A 23,074-nucleotide genomic window follows, 5' to 3' on the forward strand; every position below is an offset into this window, starting at 1 on the left:
TTAAGAGGACAAAAAAATCTACCGTGGAAACAACGACTTGCCATAATGGTTTGCACCTCGAAGTCCTTCATCTCGGAATCCTGCATCCAAATTGCATGCCAGGTGCTAAGTTTTGTTTTTGTTTTTTTAACCTAAGGTATCAACAGGTCCTTAGGTAAAATACTATATTGAACGTTGAAGTAAAATCAGTATTGCAGTATTGAAGCAAGTGACGAATTTAATCCATTACCTTTTATCAGGCAAACTGTAAAGTTATATTCCTTTTTTTTTTTCCTACTGGGTTAAAATAATGCCTGGTCTTTCTAGAACTTAACCAAAACTGTCATTTTGGAAGGCCTTTAAATTTCCATGATGGCATGGAAAAGGTTGACAAGACTGGAGGGCAGTATTTAGATTTCATATCCCCAAAATTCCTAATTTTTCACCAGTAAACGTTTTACACTGCAATTGCTGCCAGCCTCTAGAAGAAAAAAGATGAATTTGAGTCAGTTCCCCAGGAAGCCTCTCAGAAATGCAAATTTCCATGAAGTACCTCCCAGAGGGGCATTGACTTCTACAGTTGAAGGCCTTTGCCTAAAGCACTACTAATTAAGGAGAAATGGGGTTTGGGGAAAGCTGTGTCTGTGTGACTGTGGCTTTTGAACAGTCTGGAACTAGAGGTCTGCCACTTAGACCTGAAACTTAGTAATCATGTTCATTCTCCCCTTTCCCCATAAGGAAATCAGTCAGGGAAGGCCTTAAATTTAAAATGATCTACATGTTGTCTGTAAGGGTAGCAAAGAAGCAAGAGAGTTGGGAGGCTGTGAAGTACTGGTGCAAACAGAGCCTATACAAGCAGAAACCTACCCATCCTGTTGCAGGAAGGCGGACCCCTTCCAGGGCCCGAAACTGGGCTCTTGTCTAACACTCAGAAATGAATTGTCCAAGGAGACACATGTGCTGACAAAACAAGAGATTTTATTGGGAAAGGGCACCTGGGTGGAGAGCAGTAGGGTAAGGGATCCTAGGAGAACTGCTCTGCCGCTTGGGTCGCAGTCTCCGGTTTTATGGTGATGGGATTAGTTTCCGGGTGGTCTTTGGCCAATCATTCTAATTCAGAGTCTTTCCTGGTGGCGCACGCATCACTCAGCCAAGATGGATGCTAGCGAGAGGGATTCTGGGAAGTGGACTGACACGCGGTGTCTCCTTTTGACCTTTCCCAAACTCTTCCGGTTGGTGGTGGCTTATTGGTGGTGGCTTATTAGTTCCGTATTCCTTATCAGGATCTCCTGTCATAAAACAACTCATGCAAATGGTTACTATGGTGCCTGGCCAGGGTGGGCAGTTTCAATCAGTGTGCTTCCCCTAACAATCCCACTTCCTCTGTTTTGACTGAGAAGAGGAGGCCTTTCGCACTGAACTGAGGCTCAGTGATAGAAAGGCTGCTGTTTTTCAGACTACCTGTCATTTTACAAGAGTAGGTCTTGGTTTTTGTTTTATTGTCTTGATGCCGAGCAGAGCCCTGTGGGACTCCTGGGCATGGAGGCCTTTTTGTACCCCATTTCTTATAGGCAAGACTCCAGCCTCCATGACTTTCTCTCAGTTCCAAATGGCAGAACAGTTGCTAAAGAAAAGAGGAACAGCAAGGAAACCACCTGAAGCAAGATTAAAGGACCAGAGAGGCTTATCATTTCATGGCAAATCGATGGAGAAACACTGGAAACAGTGACAGACTTTATTTTAGGGGGCTCCAAAATCACTGCAGATGGTGACTGCAACCGTGAAACTAAAAAGACGCTTACTCCTTGAAAGAAAAGTTATGACCAACCTAGACAGCATATTCAAAAGCAGAGACATTACTTTGCCAACAAAGGTCCATCTAGTCAAGGCTATGGTTTTTCCTGTGGTCATGCATGGATGTGAGAGTTGGACTATAAAGAAAGCTGAGCGACGAAGAATTGATGCTTTTGAACTGTGGCATTAGGAGAAGACTCTTGAGAGTCCCTTGGACTGGAGCTCCAACCAGTCCATCCTAAAGGAGATCAGTCCTGGGTGTTCATTGGAAGAACTGATGCTGAAGCTGAAACTCCAATACTTTGGCCACCTGATGCAAAGAACTGACTCATTGGAAAAGACCCTTGTGCTGGGAAAGATTGAAGGCAGGAGGAGAAGGGGCCAACAGAGGATGAGACGGTTGGATGGCATCACTGACTCAATGGACATGAGTTTGAGTAAACTCTGGGAGTTGTTGATGGACAGGGAGCCCTGACGTGCTGCAGTCTATGGGGTCACAAAGAGTTGGACACGACTGAGTGACTGAACTGAACTGAGGCTTATCAAGATTAGGAAACTGGACCACCTAAGACCCTGAACACATGGTAATCTTGTCAGCAGCCACACCCTCTTGAAACTTTTCAGAAGGAAAAATACAAGACTGTTACTGCCTTGATCTTTATCCAATACTCCTTCTGACTATATAACCTTTCTCTGCTCACCAGGAAGTGGGCCACAGTTCTTGTGCTAGCCTACTGTGTTCCTCCTTTGCCTGGCAAAGTAATAAAGCCATTCTTTCTTTCTCCTCCGTAATTCTGTCTCCGTATTTCCCTTTGGCACTGGTGCACAGAGAGCTAAGATTTTGGTAACAGTATTGAGGTATAATTGACATATAACATTATATTAGTTTCAGTTGTACAAATAGTAATTTGAGCAAAATATCACAGTAAATCTGGTTAACATTGAGTAGGTCTTGTTTTGAATAGAGGATACATGGGAGTTGTCCAGTTGGCTCCTTAGATTAAAGAAATTCAAGTACTCTTTGACATTCTGTTTATTTGAGAGTGACTTATCTAAATGTCAGGCTAAGGTTAAGATGTCAAGAAGTTCACTTATATCAATTTGTTTTCTCTCACCTTCAAATGCAATGTTCAGGCTAGAAACTCTAATAAGATACATATGATTTCAGTAAAAGAAAAAGTTAAAAATATCAATAACTATACTGTTAACATTTTCACATTTTACAAACATTAAAATTATATGGTTTTGTTAAGTATAACATCATTAAGAGAGAAGTTACATGATGACACTTTGAAATTATGTAGAAATATCTTCCATTTTGGGGAATAGGTAGTCCATATGTGAAGCATAGTCTTCCCTGACAGCTCAGTTGGTAAAGAATCCTCCTACAATGTTGGAGACCCAGTTCAATTCCTGGATCGGGAAGACTCTCTGGAGAAAGGATAGGCTACCCACTCCAGTATTCTTGGGCTTCCCTGATGGCTCAGTTGGTAAAGAAGCTGCCTGTAATGCGGGAGACCTGGGTTTGATCCCTGGGTTGGGAAGATCCCCTGGACGGGGAGGGCATGGAAACCCACTCCACTATTCTTGCCTGGAGAATGCCTATGGACAGAGGAGCCTGACGGGCTGCAGTCCATAGGGTCACAAAGAGTTTGACACAACTGAATAACCAAGCACACCATAGCATGTGAAGTATACACATCAAAATTTATATTTTGTTTTTAGGTTGTGTTTAGACAGTTGCAGAAAAGTGCTATTACTCATTGATACTTGTTTTGAGTGTAACACATCTCTTGAACAAATTAACTCTTTCCATTGTTCAATAAGCTGAACTCTGGGCTCTGGAGAATTTGGCCACAGGAAATGTAGTTTAGCTTGCTTTTTTGGTTGGCTAATTTGTTTTTCAGATTGACCATTGATCATAGAATTTTAGAGCCTGAAAGCACCTTGGACAATATTTGGTGTAAGGCTGTCCTTTCACAGTAAGGACATAGGGACCCACATAAGTTGCAGTGGCAGTGCTTGGGGCCAGAATCCAGACATTTCCCAGGGTTCTGATTGTCTTTCCTTGAACTGGCAGAGCTTAGAGAACAAGTGCAAGTGCATCTGGTTGTGATCTCAACATCATGGGTAGCACAGTATAAAGTTAAAAAGGGAAGGGAGGGGTTCTCTAAAATAGTCCTTTCTACTAGGCAAATTGACACTGAAAGGAAAACAAATATGGAACATTTTCTTATATATTTTAGGTGACTCGTATTATGAAAATTTTAAAATGTTACTCTAAAGTTAATAAAAACTAGTGGGTATATATATAATGCTAAAGTCTCAGATGATAATATAGATTTCAGAATCAGTGAATTACAGCTTTAACTATGTGAAGATAATTTGTTTAAGATCAAATTGTCATAAAGACTTAGAGGGTTTAGATAGGGTTTAGATAGTTTTGAATGTATTTTTCCTAAATACATTAGGAAATCTTCACTAGCTCAAATCTTCACTAGTTCAAATCTTCACTAGCATATTTAAGGAGAATTGGTTTTATTTCATTGGTTCTTCTGATAATCTCAGTGTTAATCTGAAATCCCCCATGTTCCTGACCCTGAGACTGAAATTCTCTTAGAATTCCAAGAAAAAAGAAAAAGATATATAATTATATATATGATATTTGTGTGTGCGTGTGTGTGTATATATATATAGAGAGAGAGAGAAAGAGAGAGAGAGAGTTTTGTTTTTTTAGCTACTGCCACATGCTGGACACAGTACTAAGGGCTCCACACAAATGCCCTGTTTGATGCTATGGTTCTTGTTTTCTAGATGAGCACTTCCTCATTTGGACAGGTCAAGGCAGTTACCTCACCCACCTTCTGCAATGAGTTTGGTTTGAAAACCCATGTCTCTTTCTTGGGGCCAGCACAATTCATCACAGGTTGAGAACAGAGTCTGAAGAAATCTTTCCTTGTAGGTGGGTTTCTGAAATTGAATAACCTCTGTGTGTGCTTAGTCACTCAGTCATGTCCAACTCTGCAACCCCATGGACTGTAGCCTGCCAGGCTTTTCTTTCCATGGGGAATTCTCCAGGCAAGAATATTGGAGTGGGTTGCCATTCCCTTCTCCAGGGGATCTTCCCAACCCAGGGATCAAACCCAGGTCTCCCGAATTGCAGGGGGATTCTTTACCATCTGAGCCACCAGGGAAACACTATAGTGGTGTAAATGTAAATTTTGATTGATTTTTTTGGACCTCAGATCAGACCCTAGTGTTGTAGATTTTAAAAACAATAATCCCGAAGGTAACTTGGGTATTTTGGTTATGTTCATTTCTTCCCACCAAATAATAATAATAGTAATAATAATGGAATAATGGGATGTTGGAGTGAAGGTGGGATAGAGAAGAGAATTCTGGTTGAGGCATATGATCAAGTAGGACTAAGGATGCTTTCACCCCAAAGCCAAAGAGGCTTGTGCTTAAGGAACTCAGTGAGAAATGCCAAACTCCTTCACATTACCTTTACCTTGTAAAACATGCTTAAATGCCTTTCACGTACTCTCAGATATTCAATATGTCAATAGAGAAGAAGTTAGTAATTTGAAAACAAATGGAAAATTATTCTTAAAGATCAGTATATTCATGAGCTCCTTGGCTAAACGCTTCTACCAAGGGTGAATGAAAGTACATGCTCATTACTAGCTTTTTAAATCTAGGTTTTATTTTGTGATAGTGGCTTGTCACTTCCAAGAATTTTTAGTAAGGAATTCTTCCTTTTCTTTTGTTTTATTGCATATGACCTGAACTTCCCAGGTGGCTCAGTGGGTAAAGAATACGCCTGCACTGTTGACACAAAGGAGACGCAGGTTCCATCCCTGGGTCAGGAAGACCCCCTGGAGGAGAGGGATGCTGAAGCAGAAACTCCAATACCTTGGCCACCTGATGCAAAGACCTGACTCATTGGAAAAGACCCTGATGCTGGGAAAGATTGAGGGCAGAAGGAGAAGGGGATCACAGAGAACGAGATGGTTGGATGGCATCACCAACTTGGACACGAGTTTGAGCAAGCTCCGGGAGTTGGTGAAGGACATGGAAGCCTGGCGTGCTGCAGTCCATGTGGTTGCAGACATGGCTGAGTGACTGAACACCAACACCAACATACTCTCCAGCAAGAAATGACATGTTTAGGACAACTGAAGACATTTGTATATGGACTGGGCAGTATGTGATATTAGGGAAATACTGTTAAATGTTTGGGATATGATAATAATATGGCTATATAGGATAATGATCTTATTCTGGTGGTACAGACTGAATTGTATCTCCCAAAAATTCATATTTTGAACAACGTGATGGTATTAGGAGATGCGGCATTTGGGAGGTTATTATATTTAGATGAAGTCAAGAGGGTATGGCCTGCATGTTGTGATTAGCACTCTTATAAGAAGAGGAAAAGAGTGAGGACACATCTAGAAGATAGTTGTCAACAAACCAGGAAGGGCGTCATCGTCAGCAATCGACTCCAGCAGCACCTTGGACCTCCAGGAGGTAGCAGTGAGCTGTGGCTTGAAGCAAGATCTTAGTTCCCTGCCCAAGAATTGAACCTGAGTTCAGTTCAGTGACTCAGTTGTGTCCGACTCTGCAACCTCATGGACTACAGCATGCTAGGCTTTCCTGTTCATCACCAACTCCTGAAGCTTGCTCAAACTCATGTCCATCAAGTCGGTGATGGCATCCCACCTCTGTCGTTCCCTTCTCCTGCCTTCAATCTTTCCCAGCATCAGGCTCTTTTCCAATGAGTCAGTTCTTTGCATCAGGTGAATCCCATTCATAAGTCAGTTCTTTGCATCAGAACCTTAGTAGCCTGGGTGAAAACCAGGAATCCTAGCCCCTAGCCCTCCAGGGCCTAGAGGCTAGAAGATAAGTTGTCCTCAGTCTTGCCTTCATTGAAAACTGAATTTATCAAGGAGGCAAAAACTGTACAAACAGGTACAAAGTTTATTACTAGAGACACAGCACAATAAGTGGGGAGCACATAGAAAAACTATTTAAGACAGAAGGGAGTGGAGACAGACACCCTGAGAAGAAAGTTTGTGGGAGTCCTCTCTAATGAGGAGGAGTACACCAGAGAGGTGATCTAAGTGACTTATACAGGGCAGTTCTTCCTGATCTTTGTTTACCTTTGGTCAATTATCTCATTTCTTTTCCATATCTGACTTGTCCTAGGGTTCTCCCCAACATGCATGTGCATCTTTTTGCCAACATGGATTCCAGTAGAGAAGCCTTGGGGAGGTTGATGCCACCTATTATGGGGAGGCACCCTCCGCATCTTTGAAAACTCCCCCAAGGAGTTTTTCTGCATATATGTAGTCAGGGAGATCTCCTTGTCCTCAAGACTGAGAAATATGTGGTCTCTTTATCTTTTGTCCATGCAGGATTCAGCTCCTCCTTGCTCCTGCCATTCTTTGCCTTGAGTATCTGTCCACAAGGGACAGATTCCAGCTGCTCAGCCTGGGGTCTATCTAGGTCTATCTCCTGCCTCACCTTGATCTTGGACTTCTCAGGTTCCGGAAATAATAGAAATAATTGTCTGTTGTATAAACCACTCAGACTGTGGTATTTTTGTTATAGCAGCCCAAGCCAGATAATGCATCCAGTAAGATACATACTGGAGAAGGAAATGGCAACCCACTCCAGTGTTCTTGCCTGGAGAATCCCAGGGACGGAGGAGCCTGGTGGGCTGCCGTCTATGGGGTCGCACACACTCGGACACGACTGAAGCGACTTAGCAGCAGCAGCAGAAGCAGGGTTTATCTGGAGAAGGCAATGGCACCCCAATCCAGCACTCTTGCCTGGAAAATCCCATGGACGGAGGAGCCTGGTAGGCTGCAGTCCATGGGGTCGCTAAGAGTCGGATACGTCTGAGCGTCTTCACTTTCACTTTTCACTCTCCTGCATTGGAGAAGGAAATGGCAACCCACTCCAGTGTTCTTGCCTGGAGAATCCCAGGGACGGGGGAGCCTGGTGGGCGGCCGTCTATGGAGTCGCACAGAGTCGGACACGACTGAAGCATCTAAGCAGCAAGATACATACTGAAGAACTTATGGATAAAGTGTCAGAGTGTAACCATTTAAATGGTTCTGTAATTGTGTACCCTATATCACCTTCTGGGAGAAGGCAGTGGCACCCCACTCCAGTACTCTTGCCTGGAGAATCCCATTGACGGAGGAGCCTGGTAGGCTGCAGTCCATGGGGTCTCGAAGAGTCAGACACGATTGAAGTGACTTAGCATAGCATAGCATATCACCTTCTATCTGCCTGTCCTTCTATCTATGCAGCAACTATGGCAAAGTAATAAAAATTGTTAAATCCAGGTAATGGTTACTTGTTTTTTCATTGTCTTTCCACTTTTTTCTGTTTGAAATGTTTATAATCAAAGTCAATTTTTCTTTATATTCCTACATACATTTAAATTCTTACTTTGATTTTTCCTGGAATAGCATTCAATAGCTAGACTAATTTGAGGAAAATATATATATTCACAGCATTGAATTTCTTTAGTTAATGGTAAAGGTATAATTTTCAATTTATTTATGTCTTTTTATGCCCTTCAGTAAGTAAACCATCATAGGTTAACTAGGAAGCATTGCATGATTTTGCTGCAGTTGTGAAAGGGCCTTTTTTACTTTTACATAATTTCTGCTTGGTCTTTGCTGATGGATAAGGAAGCTTACTGACTTTATGTATTGTTCTTTTGGCTTCCCAGGTGGCACTGATGGTAAAGAACCCACCTACCAATGCAGAAGACATAAGAGATGAGGTTTTGATTCCTGGGTTGGGAAGATTCCCTGAAGGAGGGCATGACAACCCATTTCAGTATGCTTCCCTGGAGAATCCCATGGACAGAGGAGCCTGGCAAACTACAGTCCATAGGGTCACAAAGAGTTGGACACAACTGAAGTGACTTAGCACACAGCACATTGTTCTTTTATCCTATGATTGGTACTAAAAGGTATAGCCTATATTTATAGTAAGAAATGCAAATTTTTTCTCATTAAATATATACATCTCAAGCTTCTTTTGTTCACCGGGGAGAGAGCATTTTAAATTATTTTCCAGACTAATTTTAGTTCCTTCTCCTGACTTCTCACAAGGCCCAGAGGTCTACTGGTGCAAAAGAAATTACACCTATTACAATCTGACCAAAGAGGAAAACCAACTATATCTGGGAGACTCTTGTTTATACCAAGGCCAAACAACTCTATTTTAGCCCCATCTTTGGGCAATGCAGTCTCTCATCATCTCATTTTTTAATTGTAAAGGAGGCTTTGTGAGGATTTATTAATCTTATGTTGAGAATAAACTCTGGGGGTATGGTCGGTAAAATTGTGATTTCAGCTACAGAAATTTCCTGCTGTATTTATTTCAGATAGGCTTTTAAAAGGAGAAGGCAATGGCACCCCCACTCCAGTATTCTTGCCTGGAAAATCCCATGGACAGAGGAGCCTGGTAGGCTGCAGTCCATGGAGTTGCAAAGAATCGGACACGACTGAGCGACTTCACTTTCACTTTTCACTTGCATGCATTGGAGAAGGAAATGGCAACCCACTCCAGTGTTCTTGCCTGGAGAATCCCAGGGACGGCGGAGCCTGATGGACTGCCCTCTATGGGGTTGCACAGAGTCGGACACGACAAGTGACTTAGCAGCAGCAGCAGGCTTTAAAAAAAAAAAAATCAAGGTATAATTCAGTTCAGTTCAGTCGCTCAGTCGTGTCCGACTCTTTGCAATCCCATGAATCGCAGCACGCCAGGCCTCCCTGTCCATCACCAACTCCTGGAGTTCACCCAAAACCATGTCCATCGAGTCGGTGATTCCATCCAGCCATCTCATCCTCTGTCGTTCCCTTGTCCTCCTGCCCCAATCCTTCCCAGCATTAGGGTCTTTTCCAATGAGTCAACTCCTCACATGAGGTGACCAAAGTATTGGAGTTTCAGCTTCAACATCAACATACAATAAAAGCAAAGATTTTAGGTATTAGTTCAGTGAGTTTTAAAATTATATACACCTGTGTAACTGAGGCAAGAGGTAGTCCCCCTGACCTCACCCTCATCTGATGTAGATATTCCAAGAGGAAAATATTCAGGACAATTGATAGAGGTGGCTGAGCCTTGCCCAGGCAGAAGATATAAGACCACATATTTCGCATTCTTGAAGTCAGAAGACCTCCTCGACCACACATGTGCAGAAAGGCTGTGCTGTGCTTAGTCGCTCAGTTGTGTCTGCCTTTGTGACCCACGGACTGCAGCTACTTGGAGGTCAAAGGAGAGTAATGTCAAGAGATGCTCTGCCCATATGTAGAATTCATCTTGGCTAAGAGATGTGTGTGCACACATGGGAGGATGCTGAGATACACCAAATATGGACTCTGAACCAGGCAAGTCGAAATGATTGGCCAAAGGAAACCCAGAAGAAACACCCCATAAAAGTCATTCAAACTACCACAAGGGCGCCACTCTCTTTGAGCCCACCTGTGTGTCTATCCACTATATGTATCTCTTTTTCCTCCTAACAAATCCTTGTTTTACTACTTTCCATCTTTGTGGGAATACTTTTTCTGCAAAGCCAACAAGCCAGGGCCTTGTCACTGACCACTGGTATAGTGGCTAGGATTTGGTGCTCTCACTGCCATGACCTGACCTCAATCTCTGGCCGGAACGGAAGCCGATGCTGGGAGCGAGCTCCGCCCGTGGCACAGGTCATGAGGAAGGAGGCTTGGCATACGCAAAGGTGGGATCGAGCCTCAGGAGTTCCCCTGGAAATTCTCGAGCATCTACCCCCCAAACCAGAGTCTGCCTACTTTCTGCTTTGTGCTTTCACCTACACCTCTGACTTTACGGGGGGCTGTCCCCCACTACTTCTCTCTGAAAAAAGAGTTAGCTTACAGCTCCAGTTAACAATTCCTGGGTGTGACAGTGTTTCAACCTACAAACTCCTTTGGAAGTCTTCTAGCCTGCCTGAATAGATTTTTCCGGCCACATGTGATTGCTCAGAGCCTCCCAACTGTGAGAGGCATGAGATGTTCTAAACTGTCTAAATACAGATTCCTTTGAGCAGTTAAAAGATTGATTAGAAATTGTATTGGTGAAGGGATTTTCACTTGTTGGGCCAATGTTTGCTGCTAAGTTTCCATATCCCTTACCTGCTGTGTCCCTGGCAGTGTATTGATTAATATAATTGGTGTAAGTAGTAGCTTTAATGTTTGTAACATAGGACCCTTGAATTAATTCTTTTTCTTGTTATAGCCCACCACACCTTTGCTCTGTAGAAATGCAACTTTATCTAATGCTTTTGGAGGGTGGCTCCTGACCAATCATCTTTAGAGAAAAATAAGTTTTCTGAAGAAAGGGTCTTAAAATGTTAACAGGCCTCCGGGCCAGAAGATGATGCAAATCCCTAAGCTTTTGCATATGATAAGTTTGCAGGAAGAAAGCCTGGCTTGCTGCAGGACTCTACCCCTTCCCCCATTACCCTCTATGCATAACTTAAGGTATAAAAACTACTTTGGAAAATAAAGTGCGGGCCTTGTTCACCGAAACTTGGTCTCACCATGTCGTTCTTTCTCTCACCTTCTGGCTGAATTATTCAGCCTCTTTTCCCCACTGAATTTCCTCACTGAGCTATCCTTATTTCAGCCTCTTTTCTTCACTGAATTTTCCTACTGAGCTATCCTTCTTCTATAACTCTTTATATCCTTAATTAACGTTTAATTAAGCAGTTGTTTCCTGATCCTCGCCGACGCCGTCCCCGCTTCGAATTCCCTGGATCCACCGGGGCTGGACCCCGGCAAGGCCCGTTCAAGCCACTGCAGGCTGAGGCCACCTGAGGTCGTAACAATCACCCAAAACAAGATACAGAATCATGGGCCCTTTAAAAATACCATTCATGCAAAGACGAGCGTTGTTCCCGGTGTCAGGCCTTCATCTTGACCATCCCCTTGCCGTTCCAATTCATCCCCCACTCTTCCATTGCCCCTGCTTGCTGCTCTCCATCGCCTCTGACACCTCTTGGTGCCATGCCTCAGTTTCTGGAACTTTCCTCCTGTTCTCTCACCCTGACTGAGCTGGATGGTCTCTGCTTCCTGGAGTTTTGGTCCTTTTCCTCATTGTAGGACTTGGCTGTTCTCTGCTGGACTCTGCAGACCCAAGTTGTCCCTGCCTTTGGCCCCAGCTGCTGGGCCAAGCCCACCAGGCTTCCTCCCACTGAGGCTTGGTGGTGGTAGGACAGAGCTTGTGTGGTTAGTAATCAGGAGAGATAATCAGGTAATCTGAAGCAGCTAATAGCTTCCTTCACCTTACAACAAATATTTTTCTTTCCAATTGTTGCAGGATAAGAAAGGCATCCTTGTCTGACTCTGCCCTTATCCACACAGTTAGAAGTAAATTAAAGGCATCAATTTCAAGTCACTTCTTTAGTTGTAGAAGGATGAAAGCAAATTATTCTTTATCTCATGTTGTGGCTAAGAGGAAATTCCCTACAAAGATTTTTTCAGCTTTCAAAGAAAACTAGCTACCAATTCCAATACACTGGATTTTCTGTCTTTTTGTTACAAATTTTCCCATCTATGAGGAAATCCTAGCTCAATCTTGGTTCTCCACTTGCACCTACTATTTCCTAGAGGAGTAGGAAAGGCAGGAAAGAGTAAATTGTACAGATCTAGAGTTTTAAATTTTTACATGGTGGAAGGTTTTCACTACTCATGATTTTTTTTCTTCCTCAGTGATACCAGAGCACAAATAAATGGGCAGATGAAGTTGGATTCTCCATTAATTTCCTTTCCATTTAAAGATATTCAAGTGAGTAGTGAATCATTTTATCCAAAGGTAGGGGCTATGTCAAAGACAAAAACAGAAGCCTGAAATGATCCATAATAAAGGCAGTTTCTAGAAATTGTTTGCTAAGGTGTATTTTCATTTAACAATGTTTATTGAAAGAAAAGCAATTATGTTTTCACATTTAATATATTAATTCTTTCAGTTTATGTATTACGAAAAATTATATTTAAACTAATGCTTCTGACTGAAATATAACTGCGAAAATAACACTAAAATGTATTTATAGATTCCAAGTGTTGAGTTTGGGGATCAGACGTGTCCTGGACTATGTTGCACCCTGTTCCCCTGCTGCTGCTAAGTCATTTCAGTTGTGTCTGACTCTGTGCAACCCCATAGACAGCAGCCCACCAGGCTCCCCCATCCCTGGGATTCTCCAGGCAAGAACACTGGAGTGGGTTGCCATTTCCTTCTCCAATGCATAAAAGTGAAAAGTGAAAGTGAAGTTACTCAGTTGTGTCCGACCCTCAGCGACCCCGTGGACTACAGCCCACCAAATTCCTCCGTCCATGGGATTTTCCAGGCAAGAGTACTGGAGTGGGGTGCCATTGCCTTCTCCTAGTAAACTTTTAAAATGGCAAATCTAATCATAATTTACTATCAGTTAAAATATTCTAACAGCTCGTAGCCCAATGTAGGGAAAGACTTCCTGAGTTTATTTTCTGAACTGTTCTGTACATTTCCATGATAGTCATCTTTAATTTTTGTCTTTTTTCTTCAAGCTTTATTTAGATATAATTGACATATAGCACAGTATAAGTTTAAGGTGTACAGTATAAGGATTTGAGTTTTTAAAAATTTTTTGTTTGTTTTGAAGGTTTTAAACCTATGGAAAAGTTAGTTTAGGGACAATAATATCTGAACTATCTGAGAATAAGTTACAGACATCATGACTGTATCTCCCAAGGACAGGGACATTTTCTTACACAAACATATTATCAAATATTATCAAAAATTTAGTCCTTCGTCAAACTTCACCAATTGTCCTAATACTGTCTTTTATAGCATTTTCCCCCGACCCAGGAAAAAATCCTTTTCCTAAAGACTAGCTTCATGATGCACATTTTTACAGGAGTTCTCTGCTGTGATGGTACATCCTTGATACATCAGATTAGGAAATCCAGAATGTTCGTTTCCCCCATTCCGTGAATGCTCAGTTGTTCAGTCATCTCCAGCTCTTTGTCACTCTATGGCCTGTAGCCTGCCAGGGTCCTCTGTCCATGGGATTTCCCAGCAAGAATACTGGAGTGGGTTGCCACTTCCTTCTCCAGGGGATCTTACCCAAGGATCAAACCTGCGTCTCCAGTACCTTCTGCATTGGCAGGTGGATTCTTTGTCACTGCACCACCAGGGAAGGCCTCCCCCATTCCAGGTAATCCATGAAAACTTTCATTCATTAAGCAGTTCTCTGTCAGATTTTCCACTGTAAAGATGTATTTTTTCTGTTTGTATCTAATAAATGATTTGTGAAGAGATACTTTATAAACTTCCACCCAGTGATTCAGTACAGAGTGAAGACTCCAAATGAGTTGCTACTATACTGTACTATACTATACAGTACAGACTGGTGATTTTCTACTTGTCTTCTACATTCATATATTGACATTCTAGACCTTTCTCCAAATTACAGAAATTTCTCCAAATTCTAGATGTTTCTCCAAAGAAGACATACAGATGGCCAATCAGCACATGAAAAGATACTCATCATTGCTAATTATTAGAGAAATGCAAATCAAAGCTGCAGTGAGGTACCATCTCACACCAGTCAGAATGGCCATCATTAAAAAATCTACAAATACTATGGGATTTCCCTAGTGGCCCAGTGGTTAAGACTCCTTGGTCCCACTGCAGGGAAGATGGGTTTCATCCCTGACCAGGGAACCAAGACCCCACATGCCACATAGTGTGGCCAAAACAATTTTTTTTTTTAATCTCTACAAATAATACATGTTGGAGAGAGTGTGGAGAAAAGGGAACCCTCCTACACTTTTGGTGGGAATGTAAATTAGTGCAGCCATTTTATGGAACTCAGTGTGGAGGTTCCTCAAAAAACTACAACTTGAGTTGTCACATGATTGAGCAATCCTATGGGCATATACCCAGGCAAAACCATAATTTGAAAAGATTCATGTACCCTAATGTTTCTTTTGTTTGTTTGGGGTTTTTCTGGCCATTCGATGTGGCATACAGGATCCTATTTCCCCAACCAGGGATCAAACTTATGCCCCTTGCAGTAGAGTTGCTGTCTTAACCACTGGACCACCAGGGAAGTCTCACACCCCAGTGTTTATTGCAGCATTATTTACAATAGCCAAGATACGGAAACAACCAAAATGTCCATCAACAGATGAATGGATAAAGAAGATATGGTATACACATACAATGCAATGCTACTCAGCCGCAAAAAAGAATGAAATAATGTCATTTGTAGCAACATGGATAGACCTAGAGATTATCATACTAAGTGACAGAAAGACAGAATGTATTAGTATTAGTATGTCTTATCATACTAAGACAGAAAGAAAAAGACAAACACTGTATGATATCACTTACATGTGGAATCTAAAATATAACACAAATGAACATATCTATGAAACAGAAAGACAGATACAGAGAACAGACTTGTGGTTTCCAAGTGGGGGTGGGGAGGAGGGAAGGATGGGAGCTGGGATTAGCAGATGCAAACTAGTATATATAGAATGTTAAATGACAACAAATATAGCACAGGGAACTATATTCAGTATCCTGTAATAAAGCAGAATGGAAAAGAATATGAAAAAGAATATATATATATATACACACATATATATATGTGTATAACTAAGCACTTATAACTGAGTACAGCAGAAATTAACACATTGTAAATCAACTATACTTTAATAAATTTAAAAAAATCAGCATTTTATAGAAAAGCAAAGTTTTCTTTTCTCTCCCTTTTATGGATGTATGAACATATGTATGTATGCATGTAGGTGGGGAGATGGATGGATCATGGACTATCACTTGTTTTCTACAATGGGTTAACCCAGGAATTAAACCAGGGTCTTCTGCATTGCGCTTCTCTTGTGGCAAAAAGTTGGCTTAAAACTCAATATTCAGAAAACTAAGATCATGGCATCTGGTCCCATCACTTCATGACAAATAGATGGGGAAACAGTGGAAACAGTGTCAGACTTTATTTTGGGGGGCTCCAAAATCATTGCAGATGGTGACTGCAGCCATGAAATTAAAAGACACTTGCTCTTTGGAAGAAAAGTTATGACCAACCTAGACAGCATATTCAAAAGCAGAGACATTACTTTGCCAACAAAGGTCCATCTAGTCAAGGCTATGGTTTTTCCAATAGTCATGTATGGATGTGAGAGTTGGACCATAAAGAAAGCTGAGTGCCGAGGAACTGATACTTTTGAACTGTGGTGTTGGAGAAGATGTTTGAGAGTCCCTTGGACTGCAAGGAGATCCAACCAGTCCATCCTAAAGGATATCAGTCCTGAATATTCATTGGAAGGACTGATGCTGAAGCTGAAACTCCAATACTTTGGCCACCTGATGTGAAGAGCTGACTCATCTGAAAAGACCCTGATGCTGGGAAAGATTGAAGGCAGGAGGAGAAGGGGCTGACAGAGGATGAGATCATTGGATGGCATCACCAACTTGATGGACACAAGTTTGACCAAGCTCGAGGAGTTGGTGATGGACAGGGAATCCTGGTGTGCTGCAGTCCATAGGGTCGCAAAGAGTCAGACATGACTGAGCAACTAAACTAAACTGTGTAACAATACATAGTTTCAAAGTTTTTTCCTTTGATGAGAACTTTCAAGATTCATATTTGAAAATCTATATTCAAATATGCAATGTTGTTGTTATTCAGTCACCTGGTCGTGTCCAACTCTTTTCGACCCCATGGGCTGCAGCACCCCAGGCCTCCCTGTCCCTCACCGACTCCCGAAGTTTGCCCAAGTTCATGTCCATTGCATTGGTGATGCCATCCAATCATCTTATCCTCTGATACCTTCTTCTCCTTCTGCCTTCAATCTTTCCCAGCATCAGGGACTTTTCCAGCGAGTGGGCTATTCACATCAGGTGACCTAAATACTGGAGCTTCAGCTTCAGCATCAGTCTTTCCAACGAGCATCTAGGGTTGATTTCCTTTAAGACTAACTGGTTTGATCTCCTTGCTGTCCAAGGGACTCTCAGGAGTCTTCTCCAGCACCACAGTTCAACGGCATCAATTCTGTGGGCGCTCTGCCTTCTTTACGGTCCAACTCTCACAACCGTACATGACCACTGGGAAGACCATACCCTTGGCTATATGGACCTTTGTCGGCAGTGATATCTTTGCTTCTCAACACACTGCCATAGGTTTGTCATAGCTTTCCTACCAAGAAGCAATTGTCTTCTCATTTCATGGCTACAGTCACCATCCATAGTAATTGTAGAGCCCAAGAAGAGGAAATCTGTCACTGCTTCCATCTCTTCTATTTGCCATGAAGTAATGGGGCCATATGCCATGAAGTAATGGGGCCATATTCCATGATCTTAGTTTTTTTTCATATTTAGTTTCAAGCCGGCTCTTTCACTCTCCTCCTCCACCATCATCAAGAGGCTCTTTAGTTCCTCTTCGCTTCCTGCCATTGCAGTGATATCATCTGCATATCTGAGGTTATTGATGTTTCTCCTGCCTATCTTAATTCCAGCCCGGGCTTTCTCATGATGTGCTCAGCATATAAGTTAAATAACCAGGTGACAACAGACAACCCTGTCATACTCCTTTCTCAATCCTGAACCAATCAGTCATTCCATACAGAGTTCTAACTGTTGTTTCTTGACCCACATACAGGTTTCTCAGGAGATAGGTAAGATGGTCTTGTATTCCTATCTTCTGAAGAGCTTTGACTGTGGAAGGCTTTAGTATAGTTGATGAAACAGAGGTAGATGCTTTTCTGAAATTCCCTTGCTTTTTCTATGATCCAGCAAATGTTGGCAATTTGATCTCTGGTTCCTCTGCCTTTTCTAAATCCAGTTTGGACATCTGAAAGCTCTTGGTTTACATCATGCTGAAGCCTAGCATGCAAGACTTTAAGCATGCCCTTACTAGCATGGGAAATGAGTGCAATTGTCTGATGGTTTTTGAACACTCTTTAGTATTGCCCTTCTTGGGAACTGGGATGAGAATTGACCTTTTCCAGTCCTGTAGCCACTGCTGGATCTTCTAGATTTGCTGACATATTGAGTGCAACACTTTAATAGCATCATCTTTTAGGGTTTTGAATAGCTCTGCTGGAATTCCATTACATCCACTGGCTTTATTGGCAGCAGGGTTTCCTAAGGTCTACTTGACTTCATGCTCCAGAATGTCTGGATCTCAATGACTGATCACACCATCGTGGTTATCTGGTTCATTAGGATCTTTTTTGTATAGTTCTTCTGTGTATTCGTTCCATCTCTTCTTAATTTCTTCTGCTTCTACTAGATCTCTACTGTTTCTGTCCTTTACTGTGCCCATTTTGGGGCAAAATGTTCCCTTGATATTTTCAATTTTCCTGAAGAGATCTCTAGTCTTTCCCCTCCTGTTTTTTCCTGTTTTATGCATTGTTCATTGGAGAGGGCCTTCTTCTCGCCTCTCCTTGCTATTCTTTGGAACTCTGCGTTTAGTTGGGTGTACCTTTCCCTTTCTCCTTTGCTTTTCACTTCTCTTCTTCCTTCAGCCATTTTTAAAGCCTCTTCAGATAAGCACTTTGTCTCCTTCCTTTTCTTTTTCTTTGGGATAGTTTTGTTTGCTGCTTCCTATACAATATTATGGACCTCCATCCATAGTTCTTCAGGCACACTGTTTACTATTTCTAATCGCTTGAATCTATTCATCACCTCTACTGCATCTTCATAGGAGATTTGATTTAAATCGTACCTGGCTGACCTAGTGGTTTTCCCCACTTTCTTTAGTTAAGTCTGAATTTTGCCATGAGAAGCTGATGATCTGAGCCACACTTGGTTCCAGGTCTTGTTTTTGCTGACTGTATACAACTTCTCCATCTTTGGCTACAAAGAATGTAATCAATTTGATTTTGGTATTGACCATTTGGTGATCTCCATGTGTAAAGTTGTCTCTTATGTTGTTGAAAAGGGTGTCTGCTATGACCAGTGCATTCTCTTGGCAGAATTCTGTTAGCCTTTTCCCTGCTTCATTTTGTTCTCCAAGGCCAAACTTGCTTGTTATTCCAGGTACCTCTTGACTTCTTACTTTTGCATTCCCATCCCCTATCATGAAGACAATATCTTGTTTTTGGTATTAGTTCTAGGACGTCTTCATAAAACTGATCAGCTTCAGCTTCTTCAGCATTGGTGGTAGGGGCAACTGTGATGTTGAATGGTTTGCCTTTGAAATGAACTGAGATCATTCCGTCATTTTTGAGATTGCAACCAAGTACTGCATTTCAGACTCTTGTATGGGATTCTTGCCCAGAGTAGTAGATATGATGGTCATCTGGATTAAATCTGCCTATTCCTGTCCATTTTAGTTCACTGTTTCCTAAGACATTACTTTGCCAACAAAGGTCCATCTAGTCAAGGCTATGGTTTTCCCAGTGGTCATGTATGGATGTGAGAGTTGGACTGTGAAGAAGGCTGAACGCCAAAGAATTGATGCTTTTGAACTGTGGTGTTGGAGAAGACTCTTGAGAGTCCCTTGGACTGCAAGGAGATCCAACCAGTCCATTCTGAAGGAGATCAGTCCTGGGATTTCTTTGGAAGGAATGATGCTAAAGCTGAAACTCCAGTACTTTGGCCACCTCATGCGAAGAGTTGACCCATTGGAAAAGACTCTGATGCTGGGAGGGATTGGGGGCAGGAGGAGAAGGGGCCGACAGAGGATGAGATGGCTGGATGGCATCACTGACTCGATGGACGTGAGTCTGAGTGAACTCCGGGAGTTGGTGATGGACAGGGAGGCCTGGCGTGCTGCGATTCATGGGGTTGCAAAGAGTCAGATACGACTGAGCGACTGAACTGAACTGAAGATGTCAATGTTTATTCTTACCACCTCCAATTTACTCCTGCTTGACCATGTCCAATATGCAATAAAGTTACTATTAACTATAGTCACCACATTGCACATTACACCCCCATGATTTTTTATTTGTAACTGGGAATTTGTACTTTTTGAATTCCTTCATTCATTTTTCTGGATCTTATGGTAGTTCTATTTTTAATGTTTTGAGGAATCAGTATAGTGTTGTTTACAGCGGTTGTACCAATTTACCTTCCCTCTACCAGTGCACAAGGATTCTCTTTTTTCCACATCCTCACCAACATTTGTTCTTTCTTGTCTTTTTATTATTAGCTATTCTAACAGGTGTGAGGTGATATTTCATTGTAGTTTTGGTTTGCTTTTCCCTGATGATTAATGGTGTTGACCATCTTTTCATGTACTTATCTGTATGTTTTCCTGGAAAAATATCTCTGATACATTTTTTGTTTTGTTCTGGTTTTCATGTTTGTCATTTTTTGTTGTTGTTTGTTTGTGTCTCTTGGCCGATGCATGCAGCTTGCAGGATCCTACTTCCCCCACCAGGGATTGAACCTGTGCCCTCAGCAGTGAAAGTGCAGAGTTCTAAGCACTGGACCAGCAGGGAATTCCCTTCAATTTTTTTTTTTTTTTTTTTGTGGTTGCCCCAGTGTTAGTTGCAGCATGCAGGATCTTCATCGTTGGGTGCAGGATCTTCATCATAGCATGTGGGATTTTTAGTTGCAACATGCAGGATCTAGTTCTCCCATCATGGATCAAACTTGGGCCCTTCTGCCCTGGGAGCATGGATTCTTAACCACTGGGCCACCAGGGAAGTCTCTACTATATTTTTTAAAGTATTTTCTATTAGTCCATTTTCCTCTTGTTTGGCAAACAGAATTAATTCACAGGAGGCCCTTATATTTGCCAATATAGAAATAAGTAACACAGTACATCAAAAGTTGAGCTTTCAGTTTTATAAAATGGAGAGGAAAGCACACAGGTTTAGGTGGCAAGAAAGATGAATGTTATAAGAGAGGTAGGCACGTTGATTGGAAATATAAGCTATTTTTTGTTTACATCAAATCAGTAAATACATTCACATATGGCATTTTAAGTCCTTGGGAGTCAAAGTCTGGAAATGTCAGTGATTACAGGCTGCTCTCGGAGTGAAGTTAAATAACAGAGCTGGAATTATTTCTAAAGAAATCTTTAAAATATTCTGAGTGCAACCTATTTTTAAAAATGGCATTATAAGAAGAGTGGCATAATATTTGAAATAATTTTCTAGAAACAAGCTTTACTTCCAAAAGAGCTTTGATCAAACACTTCATGATGAATAAGACTAATTACACTTACGGTCCTTGTGAGCTGTTTTTAAAAATTCATGTGCAAACCTTCTTCAAGCACTTTAATCTCCTGCATTCCACTGCAAAACCTTCTTCAAAATGCTAAATGGTTTACTGCCCCTGCACAGTAATTATTTATTTTAGTACTCTACTGGCTTCCCTTGTAGCTCAGATGGTAAAGAATATGCTTGCAATGCCAAAGACCAGGGTTTGATCCCTGGGTCAGGAGGACTCCTGGAGAAGAGAATGGCAACCCACTCCAATATTCTTGCCTGGGAAATCCCATAGACACAGGAGCCTGGTGGGCTACAGTCCACGGGGTCACAAAGAGTTGGACACGACTACCTCAAATTATCCTTTTTTTGTTGTTGTTGTTACCTTGATATTCTCCCTGTTCTACCTAGATATATTCTGAATGCTTAAAGGCAGAAATTCTGCTTTATCTGTCCCTTAAGTCTCTCATAATACCTAACACATAATAAGAACTCAAAAACATCTTTTCCTTGATTATCAGTCTACATCACTGACAAGGCAGAAGTGCAGCATAGATCCCAAATAAGAAAGACACCTCTGTGTTATTAAGTAAGAACTGAAAGTAGAGCTATATGTTCTAAAGGTGTACAAATTATTTTTCTACTTTCCATGTATAAATATAAAATTGATGACTGACATCTCTTTCAATGCATAAGGTGTAAAGGCAGTTATTGGGTAATAATGTAAGGCACAAAGCAATGAATACATTTACATAATAGGCTATGGTATATATATATATATATGAATATGTATATTCTCATATATATTTATGTGTGTGTGTATATATGTATATATATATATATATAGAAGGCTGGGCTTCCCTGGTGGCTCAGATGGTAAAGAATCTGCCTGCAATGCAGGAGACCCCTGAGCGCCAGAGAATTGATGCTTTTGAATTGTGGTCCTGGGGAAGACTCTTGAGAGTCCCTTGGCCTGCAAGGAGATCATATCAGTCAATCCTAAAGGAAATCAATCCTTAATATTCATTGGAAGGACTGATGCTGAAGCTGAAACTCCAATACTTTGGCCACCTGATGTGAAGAGCTGACTCATTTGAAAAGACCCTGGTGCTGGGAAAGATTGAGGATAGGAGGAAAAGGGGGCAACAGAAGATGAGATGGTTGGATGGCATCACTGACTCAAGAGACATGAGTTTGAGCAAACTCCAGGAGATTGTGAAGGACAGGGAAGCCTGGTGTGTTGCAGTCCATGAGGGCTGAAAAGAGTTGGACCCAACTTTTCAGCTGAACAACAACAATGATATATATATGTATCTGTGTGTACACCTATACATTTAATTTTCAAAAGTACTACACACCATTTAAGAATACAAAAGGTATTAAGAATGACACTACAGATACCCATGTACCTACCACACCACTTAAGAATGAAATGTTTCCAACTCAGCCATAGCCCCTCATAGCCACTCTAATCACCTCCACCTTCATCTCCTAAAATATTTTCATTATTCTTACTATTTATCATTGCTTTACATTTCTTTAAAACTGCAATACATTTAGTCATTCTCCACTCCAGTACTATTGCCTGGAAAATCCCATGGACAGAGAAGCTTGGTAGGCTACAGTCCATGGGGTCGCAAAGAGTCGGACATGATTGAGCGATTTCACTTCACTTCACTTCAGGCAATATATACTATTTAAAACCTCTGTGTGTGTGTGTTAGTTGCTCAGTTGTGTCTGACTCTTTGTGATCCCATGGACGGTAGCCCACTAGGCTCCTCTGTCCATGGAATTCTCCAGGCAAGAATACTGGAGTGGGTAGCCATTCCCTTCTCCAGGGTGTCTTTCTGACCCAGGGACTGAACCTGGGTCTTCTGCATTGCAGGCGGATTCTTTACCATCTGAGCCACCAGGGAAGCCCTGTACAATTCATCTGTTTTCCTGCTGATGGACATTAGGATGTCCCCAGCTTGTGAAAGTGAAGTCACTCAGTTGTGCAGACTCTTTGTGACTCCATGGACTATAGCCTACCAGGCTACTCCATCCATGGGATTTTCCAGGCAAGAGTACTGGAGTGGGTT

This window comes from Bos grunniens, chromosome 8 (genome assembly GCF_055505025.1).
Source record: "Bos grunniens cultivar Pamir isolate PY7600 chromosome 8, Bosgru_T2T1.0, whole genome shotgun sequence".
NCBI lineage: Eukaryota > Metazoa > Chordata > Mammalia > Artiodactyla > Bovidae > Bos > Bos grunniens.